The sequence below is a fragment of the Rhinopithecus roxellana genome, chromosome 3 (assembly GCF_007565055.1).
Source record: "Rhinopithecus roxellana isolate Shanxi Qingling chromosome 3, ASM756505v1, whole genome shotgun sequence".
In the NCBI taxonomy this organism is placed as follows: Eukaryota; Metazoa; Chordata; class Mammalia; order Primates; family Cercopithecidae; genus Rhinopithecus; species Rhinopithecus roxellana.
This window is the reverse complement of record NC_044551.1, coordinates 39,722,948-39,732,026: the sequence shown is the minus strand read 5'-3', so window position 1 is coordinate 39,732,026 and position 9,079 is coordinate 39,722,948. Positions and strand designations below refer to the sequence as shown.

The 9,079-nt window shown below is 45.6% G+C and overlaps 1 protein-coding gene across 4 annotated transcripts in view; it reads left to right on the top strand.

The window, feature by feature from the left end:
- Window positions 1-4,599: 4,599 nt before the first annotated feature.
- Window positions 4,600-9,079, top strand: part of G3BP1 (G3BP stress granule assembly factor 1) — a 40,775-nt gene continuing 36,295 nt past the window's right edge. For 2 of the 4 annotated variants that reach the window (XM_010358654.2, XM_010358652.2), the window contains exon 1: window positions 4,600-4,749. The gene's annotated coding sequence lies outside the window, so the exon portion shown is untranslated. Of the gene's footprint in view, window positions 4,754-5,005; window positions 5,392-9,079 lie in introns of those variants that run through there. The other 2 variants (XM_010358655.2, XM_030926773.1) reach the window with 2 other exon arrangements.

The following is a 9,079-nucleotide window of genomic DNA, read 5'->3' as shown; positions in this document are numbered from 1 at the left end:
AAATTTCCTATTTTATTTTAGGTCCTATTTTAGCACCTATTTTTATTAGTTTTTAAACCAAAGAAAGCCAAATACCATTTTACATTTAACAATGCTTCTTGTATGATTTTTACACCAGATAAGCTAAAGGTTATCTTTATATTAGCATGCTATTAATGTTAAACCTAATTTTAATAAAACCTTGTAGATATATTTATTTAATTTTTAATGTTTGACCATAAGGTAAGATTTTATAGACTCTTTTTAATCTTTTATAATTTTTCCTAAAGAACAGGTTGGTGCTTTAAGAAAAACCTATTATGCTTTTACTTTAATGTCCAGTTCACAGAAAAACTGGATGATACTTCTTTAACTTTAGCTAATGTTTACACGCAGAATGTTCTTTACAATTAACGTTTTCAAACTTGCTTAAACCTTCAAAACAAAAAAAATTTTTAAAAAACTTTTTAATGCAGGTAAAAATGTACAGTCTTATGCCTCCTTATAATCCTTTTACCAAAGGCATATTTTGCTTTTCTTATACACCTTGCACATAAACTGTTTTTTTTTTCCCAATAGTTTTACATTCAGGAGGCCTAGTTACTTTTAAATTATAAAACATTTTTTGCATAAATTCTTTTTAAACACACTTTTTAAAATAACCTTTTTTCTCCTTTACGACTTTTACAGGCAATTTTTCGACATGCCTTAACTTTCTGACTTATTACAAACATTTCTTTCTTTAAATAACCAGTTAATTTATTTCAGGACAAGAATTTACCATAAAACACTCCTTTTATATAAATTCCGCCCCCCCCTTTTTCCCCCCTTTTTTTTTCCAAGATGATAACCATTCTTTTCCAAAGCGAACCTTTTTTTATGTCTGTGGACTAGACTGTCTAAGGCCACAAGAGTATAAGTTACTATAATACATGTTACACTGTTAACTTTTAGCAAACTTTGCTTTTGTTGAAAACCTTGTAAGTTTGGGATTTTAATTATCCTTTGCTATTCATAAGACCTTGTTTTGTCCAAATTAGAATTGGTATGATGGCTTTTAAAGGAATAGGGTACTTTTTTTCTTTTTTCTTAACTACTTATTTCTCTCCTTCTTTCTTTCTCTGACTTTCCTTTTGCCTCTGTCTCTTCCTCTCTCTCTTTGCCTCTTTCTCTCTCCCTCTCTCTCTCTCCTTGACTCCCTCTTTGTCTGTCTCTTCCTCTCTCTGCCTTTGCCTCTTTTCCTCTTTCCTTTCTCTCTCTCTGCTGGTCTTTCCCTGCCTCTGCCAGCCGCTTATGCTGCTGTTCTCTCAACCACTGTGCGTTGGGGGTGGGGGTCTAAAACCAGCTGTAACCAAGTGTCTATGTACAAGAACTGGTCTGGGTTCCCTGGCTTACATGTTACCTTGTGCTATACCTTTGAAACAAGGGACCTGTCCAGGCTTCCTTCTAATGGCCAACCTACCTCTAATGCTGGCCAGTCTATCTTACACAAAGTTTTCCTGGTGTCATAGTACTCTATAATCTCCCTTAAATCCTTTTTTTTTTTTTTTTTTGAAATTTTTCAACATAGTTCCTAGTGGGGTGGGCTTACTTGGTGCCTTACCCATGTTTCCTCTAGACAAAACACCACGCTAACACCACACACACACCACAAAACAAAGAAAGGGTAAAAAGGGCACACACACACTTTTGTAGTTTACACCAAACCAAAATAAAAACCAAAATCAGAGTATCCAGGAATCCAAGCCAGGTCAAAACCAAAACCAAAGCATCAAGTCAAAAACAAAAACCAAAGTGCCGGTACAGGCACACCGTCGGTGATCAGCCCACGCTTCCCCTCAAATGGAGTGGGCAAGTTCCCAAGATTGGTCCTGTCAAGCAATTCAAACCAAATCAAAATCAAAATCAAAACCAAAGTGCCAATAAAAGCACGCCATGGGTGATCAGACCACACTTCCACTCAAAGGGGGTGGGCAAGTTTCAAAGACTAGTCTTACCAAGTTTTAGATGTCCAGACTCCAAGTGCCCGTTCCTTCCTGGCGTTCAGCCACTGTGTTGATCCTCCACGGGGGCCTGCCACACACTGCTCTGGCGAAGCATACCACCAGGGCAAATGCCTACCCGGGAGCACTCTCAGCTCTCCTGCTGGTTGGAGTCCCCTGCAGGGATGTTCCACGGGGCAGGCTTAAGCCGCCTAAGGAGCTGCCTTGACCATCCACCATTCACCTCGCTTCCCGGTCAGGGAACCGAGAAATGTAACAGGACGAGCGGCAGACAAAACTCCTCAGACACCGAACTAAAGAAGGAAAGGGTTTATTCGGCCAGGGGCATCAGCAAGACTTCTGTCTCAAGAGCTGAGCTCCCCGAGTGAGCAATTCCTGTCCCTTTTAAGGGCTCACAACTCTAAGGGGGTGCACGTGAGAGGGTCGTGATTGATTAGGCAAGCAGGGGGTATGTGATTGGGGGCTGCATTCACTGGTAATTAGATGGGAACAAAACAAGATAGGGATTTTCACAGTGTATTCCTATACAATGTCTGTAATCTATAGATAACAAAATCAATTAGGTCAGGGGTCAATCTTTACCAGGCTCAGGGTGCTGCGCCGGGCTGGCTGCCTGTGGATTTCTTTCTGCCTTTTAGTTTTTACTTCTTCTTTCTTTGGAGGCAGAAATTGGGCATAAGACGATATGAGGGGTAGTCTCCTCCCTTAATCCCAGCTACTCGGGAGGCTGAGGCAGCAGAATCGCTTGAACTCCGGAGGCGGAGGTCGCAGAGAGCCGAGACCACATCATTGCACTCCAGCCTGGGCTACAGAGTGAGAATCCATCTCAAAAAAAAAAATTGCTTGGCAAAAAGATCTGTATCACTTAAAATTCCCTCCAAAAATGAAGGATAGCCATGTCCCTCATCGCGGGTCACCTGGGTTAAATTACTAATCTGTAAATGTTAAGTTTCGCCAATCTTCTTAGTATTTCAATTTGAAGAGTCATGTTGTGAAATGCCAATCTCTTAGTCCACCTTTTAAAAAACTTTGCAGGGGTTCTCCACGGCCCTCAGAATGTCCAGATTCCTTTGCAGAACTAACAGGATCTTGGAGATTCCCTGCTCCAGGAAACTTCAGGGGCTTCTCTCCTGGGGCCTGTTCCCTGGTTTTGGGAGCGCCCAGGCAACCGCGAGCCAGGGCAGCGTCTTGCTCAACTCAGACCCAGGCCTGGGGCTCCACTGACGCCGACGGAGCCGGGCTGCTGCGGGAGTGGAGCCCTGAGAGACCAGAAGGGACTTTCACTTCGCTCCTGGGCTTCCCGAGTTCCAGGCTCGGGCTAGCCAGGCGCAGGGAGGCGAGAGGGCCCGGCTCTCCACAGGCTGAGGCCGGCGCCCGGCTCCTTTCAGCTTGGCCTCTCTACCCCTACGTAGGCGCTCCACGTGCTTCATTTCCAAAATTCTCAGAAACTCCACGGGAGACCCTCCCGCCTGGTCACCTGCCTGAACGAAAACAAACCGGGGCCTGTCTTTGCCTGACGGCTGGGAAACAAAGCTATTTCCATAGAAAATGCCCATGGCGACGCACGCAGGGCCCGCCAGCCATGAGTTACAGCCCCGCCAGTGCCTGAGACGCCAGGAGGAGGGGATGAGTTGCCCTTTAAAGGCGTAGCGACGAGAATAAGCCCTCATCCGCGGCAACTGGAGGCTGAACAATAGTGGCGCGGCTCCGGACGTGGTGCGACGGCCCAAACTACACTGGAGCACGCGCGGACCACCGTGCCTCAGCCGCCACAAAGGGAGTCTCACCACACGCCCGCGGCGGCCTCGCAGCACCCGCCCGGAAGCGCCTGGCGGAAGGGCGCGCTCCCAGGCGCTTCCACTGGCGACCTTACGGCAGGAGCCCGCAGGCGGCGCAGGAGCGACTTTCCTTCCTCTGCCCCACAGCAGTGCTGAGTAATGGTGAGAGCAGCAAGGCCCTTGGCCGTCGTATGTAAGAAAAAAGTTGTAATAAAAAGAAAACAACCCGGGAAACTTTGCCACTTGGTTCCCCACAGGTACCAAACTGTGCAGAAAAGGCGGTGTACACACCTCAGAGCCAGGACCCAGCAAGTCAGGGAAAGTAAGGAAAGAGGGCAGAAGCCGCAGCCTGCATAGCCTCACAACCGCCCAGAGGGCACGGTCGCCCTGGGGCTCGGTCTCTTCCGAGCAGCGCAACCTCCGTGTCTATCAGCTCCTTCCGGCATCGCGATTGGCCACAGGCTGTCTTGGCCTCTCCAGCGCCCGCCTCCTAGTTGCTAGGGGTTTACTTCCCCAAAGTACACGGGGCCCCACCTTGTGGCGCAACCGCTCCTGCATGGAAAACGGATCTCCGCCCAGGAGAAGACGTGTTAACGAATAAGAGCAGCCCCGCATATTTATTGGCTACTCTGGGTATCAGTCAAAGAACTGCTCACCCGCCTTTCTATTGTACTTTTCGGTTATTGGTCTCTCTTAGTGCCGATCTGTTACTAGGGAAACGAGATCCTCACAGTCTCATAGGTATGAGTCAAAGCCAATCAAGAGCCACGCCTTCATCCCGAGTAAGTGCCCAATTGCTGTTCGAAGAGCCCAGAGGACGCCGTCGGGATTGGTCATCCTGTCGCCCGACCTGGCCACAACAAGTTAGTGTGAGTGGCAGCTATATAGACCGGCGGCGGAGCACGCGTGTGTGCGGACGCAGTTGCGTGAGGGGTTCCTGCTCTCCTTGGTGCTGCGGCGCAGAGCTAGTTCCTCTCCAGCTCAACCAGGTAGGTACGCAGGGGTGTGGGCGGGGCGGGGCAGGGCAGCCAGAGGACTAAGCCGAGCCGCGGCAGTTGTGAGAGGGAGAAGTCTGAGTGGCGCTCGCCGCGGCCGCGCCAGGCGCGTCCCCCACCCCCACCCCCACCCCCACCCCAACGGCCGCAGGCGCGCGCGGCGGACGGACGGGAGCGCGGCGGCTCCCCGCTCCCCCTCCCCTCCCGACTGGGGCGCGTGGCCGTGTCCGCCGCGTGCGCGTGCTGCATCCAACGGCCACGCGGGGCGGGAGTGAGCCTCGGCCGCCGCCCGGGCCCCAGGGCGGTCTCGGGGGCTAGGGGCTCTGCGCCCAGCGTTTCCCGCCCGCCACCCTCTCCGCCACGCGCCTGCGGAATTTTTTCGTCCCCTGGCCAAGAGATCCAGTGGGTTCGGACCAGAAGGAGGCTTTCGTTTAAGGGTGGGTGCAGCACTAAAGTCAGGAGTCTTGTGGTCCGCGCGGCGCAGAAGTGCCTTCAGTTTTGCAGGGAGGAAAGGGAGCAGCGAGTGCACGGAGTGATAGTAACAGCCAATGTTCTTTCCACGCTCTGGGTGTGTGCCCGGCACTGTGCGGAGCCGCTTTTCTGCCTTTCGTTTGATTGTCGCAGTGAACCGGCGAGGTGGGTACGGCTGTCCTCCTTCCGTAGCGGCCCAAGGCAAGGGTCTGGAGAGCGGGGTCACAGGCACGCACGGGAAGGGCGGGGATTTGCTGACGCCGGGCCCTTTGACTCCGAGTTCCCCGCTTCCCAAGCCTGTTTTATTCTTTGCCCCCCGAGCACTTGTCCCTCGGGGCAGCATCAGCCTCAAAAGGCCACCTGCCGAGCAGGCTGCAGGAGCATTTGTACTTGGGCTAGTTCTGGGCTTCCAGGGAGACAAGGGTTGGTAGTGGGAATGTGACAAAGGAAAAGGGTTTGGGCTTCTTTTCTACGTGTATTCGTACAGGCCGTGGGTAGATGTGCTGCCACAGTAACTTCTGGAAAAAAGTAGGGAAAACGATGAGTAAGTGCAAATGAACATGGACTGTGTTCCTCATCGGGTTTGAAACTCAGATTGCTGACGGGAAATTCCCGCCAGCGGGAAGTTAGGCTCAGGTTTTAGACGTTGAATTTTTTTTTCTCAATTTTTTTTTTTTTTAATTAGAGGAGGCTTTTGGAGAAAGACCTTGAGAAGATTAACTTTATAGTTGAAGGAAGTGAGGTGCAAAGCAACGAGTTTCAGATCTCACTAGCATCTGTGGGTTAAAATACGGAATTGTAATGGAAAGGATGGCGCCCAGTTACGATATATACATTTGATCTCTGTGGCGCGTGTCACCCTGGATGAATTACTGGTGTTGGAGATGTCTTCGAAAAAACAACTGTAACAGTCTAGATCAGTGGATGAAAGTTTGTGTACACACTCCGTTTATTTAGCATTTACTCCTGGGTTCCTGTGTATATGCAGAAACAGGATGCTTTTCTTCAGACACTTGAGATTATATTTTTCTAGTAGAGTTACCATATTTTAGATTATTTAAAAGCCAGCATACTCCTTGGCTTAGTGAAATAAATCTTCCTATGTTATAAAAACGCTTCTATAAACATAAACATTTCTATAAACATGTTCTAGAAACTCTGTCTAGAGAAGCTGTTATGCGTTGTAATATAACAATGTTCCAAGTAACATTTACTTGGAACTTTCCTGGTGTAGCAATTCCGGTTACCTGCCCTTACAGACTGGTTAACTATTGAATTAGCATTTTAACTTAAGACTTAAAGACGAGCAATTTAAGTTGTCAAATGGAAAAACACTAGAATGATCTGCATTTAAACTGTTAAAGCTTGAGTCCAGCTAATTTTATTACTGCTTGAGGCAAAATAGAATGAAATTACCTTACGCATTATTGAGGGAAAATTTTGTTAGTTTCTACTTAAAATATTAAAAAAAAAATACAGTTCCTGGTCTCAGGCAAATGGTTCACTTGGGCAGGAATATGCAAATTACGTGATTATTTCACAAACTGGTGCTCCAGCTGATCACTTGTGCATTCCTTTATCAGGAACAAGTGAGTTGAAGCAAATTGTGGTAATGTAAGGCTTGGCAAGGCCGCCCTACATCCCTACCAAGTCATACGTCAGTTTTGTTGGAGCTGCTTACCGGTAGAAAAGTCTAAGCTTTTGTATCTCTTACAGGTAGAAAAGTAGACAGTTCTTTGTTTAACTCAGTTTGCTGTTCTCAGCTGACAATCCACCAGGGAACATTAGGAGATTTTGGGAATGTTGGTTTGTGACCTACTTAGAGCAGTTTTTCTTTTGTAACTTATGGTTTTTCTTTTTTTTCCCACTCGTTGTAGTATTTTGCATAGAAAGTGAACGGCAGAAGGCAGTTTTAAGTTTTTGTAAAAGTTTGTGAATTTTATATTCTCCTTAGGACTGATGGGGTTAGTGTTAAAAGATAAAATTTAACATAAAGCTTACATTTGTGACTAAAGCCAATTTTATAATTTTTTATTTTTGTCAGTCTGATAAAAGTGCCCACTTGGTCTTTTAACAGTTTGCAAATTGATTTTTTTTTAAGTTTCAGAATTCAAATAGGCATTGTATGTTGTTTGTTTAATTATATTGTGCTTTGGCGTCCTTGGACAAAACTATTACTGACTTTGGGAAGAAGATTGAATAATTGTGGAAGTAGGTAGGTCAAAAAAAAAAAAAAAAAAAAAAAAGGAAGCCTCGTCCATCCCCCCAATAATTTGTCAACAGCAAGTGGGAAAAATCTTTGGTAGTGCAGTACTGCCCTTCCAAGCCCTGGAGTTAAATTTAGATTCAGCAACTGTTATCTTACATGTAGTTGGTGATCACAATGTGGTGGCAAACTAGGTTTATAATTTTACATCTCAGAAATCAGCTATTTACTTTTTTTTAAAGTATTCTTGGACATCCTGTCTGTCTTTAGTTGGGAAGGCCAAATTGCAAACCAGGTGATAGGGTTAAGAGTAGGAATAATTCATCCACATGAATAGTGTATTAACACATGAATAGTGTCTTAATATTTTATCTTACAAGGTGGAAAGCAATTTCAAAAAAATTGCCCTCACAGCCTGTAGCTTAGTAAATAAGGTCTTCAGGCGACTTTGTGATAGAGTCCCTCTTCTGTCAGATGGCCAGTCTGTCATGTAATACGTTTTTGGTATGTGCGTTGTATCTTAGGTATTTAATAAAAAGTAAAGATTAAAGATGATTGAGATAAATTTGGCTTCCTGGATGGTATACACATCTACTTTGTCGGGATGTAATCTTCGGTGGCCATTAACTTCGTTGGCTATATAAAGCATCATTATGTATTTGTGTAACCCTTTGCGTATTTTGAAAGTGCTTTCACACATCTTTGGTATTACCATACTTATACTAAGAAGTGAATTGGCGCTCTGAAACTGAATTGTCAAAACTGTTTTGAAAAGCATGTGGTACCTAATAGGGTACTATAGCCAACTTATTTCCTTAATTAAAAAAACTTAGAGGGATTTTGAATCTGGAATGTATGGATGTGACACCTACCTGCTCTTTCAGGCTTCTCCCATATGCTGTTTATGCAAAGCTGTAGGCTGTGCCTTAAGTACACCCTTGTTTCTGCACTCTGAGGTTGCCTAGATTTCCCTGGAGTGTATCTACCTGTCTTGATCATCGGTTTAAGAATTTTGCTGATGTGCGGATCACGAGGTCAGAAGATCGAGACCATCCTGGCTAACATGGTGAAACCCCGTCTCTACTAAAAAATACAAAAAACTAGCCGGGTGAGGTGGCGGGCGCCTGTAGTCCCAGCTACTCGGGAGGCTGAGGCAGGAGAATGGCGTAAACCCGGGAGGCGGAGCTTGCAGTGAGCTGAGATCCGGCCACTGCACTCCAGCCCGGGCGACAGAGCGAGACTCCGTCTCAAAAAAAAAAAAAAAAAAAAAAAAAAAGAATTTTGCTGATGTGCGTTAGTATTAACTGTAACATATATTTTCACTTGGTGAGAAAGAATGAAGATTTTTCTTTATGAACCTGAGTAGGTTTTAACTTCAGAGTGGGGAAGGGATACACTAAGATAAAAGATAGTTGTTAAGTATTCTGATTCCTGAAGTTTTTTTTCTTTCAGGAAAATGGTATTTTTGAGATAAAATAAGATTTCTGGAAGAGTTGTAATAGAGAGGTCTTACATACCCATTATCCAGTGTTAACATCTTACATAATCAAGGTGCATTTAGCAGAACTGAGAAATCGACATCAATAAAATACTGTTAATGAAAGACTTTATTTGGGTGTCCTTAGTTTTTCTAGTAATGTCCTTTTT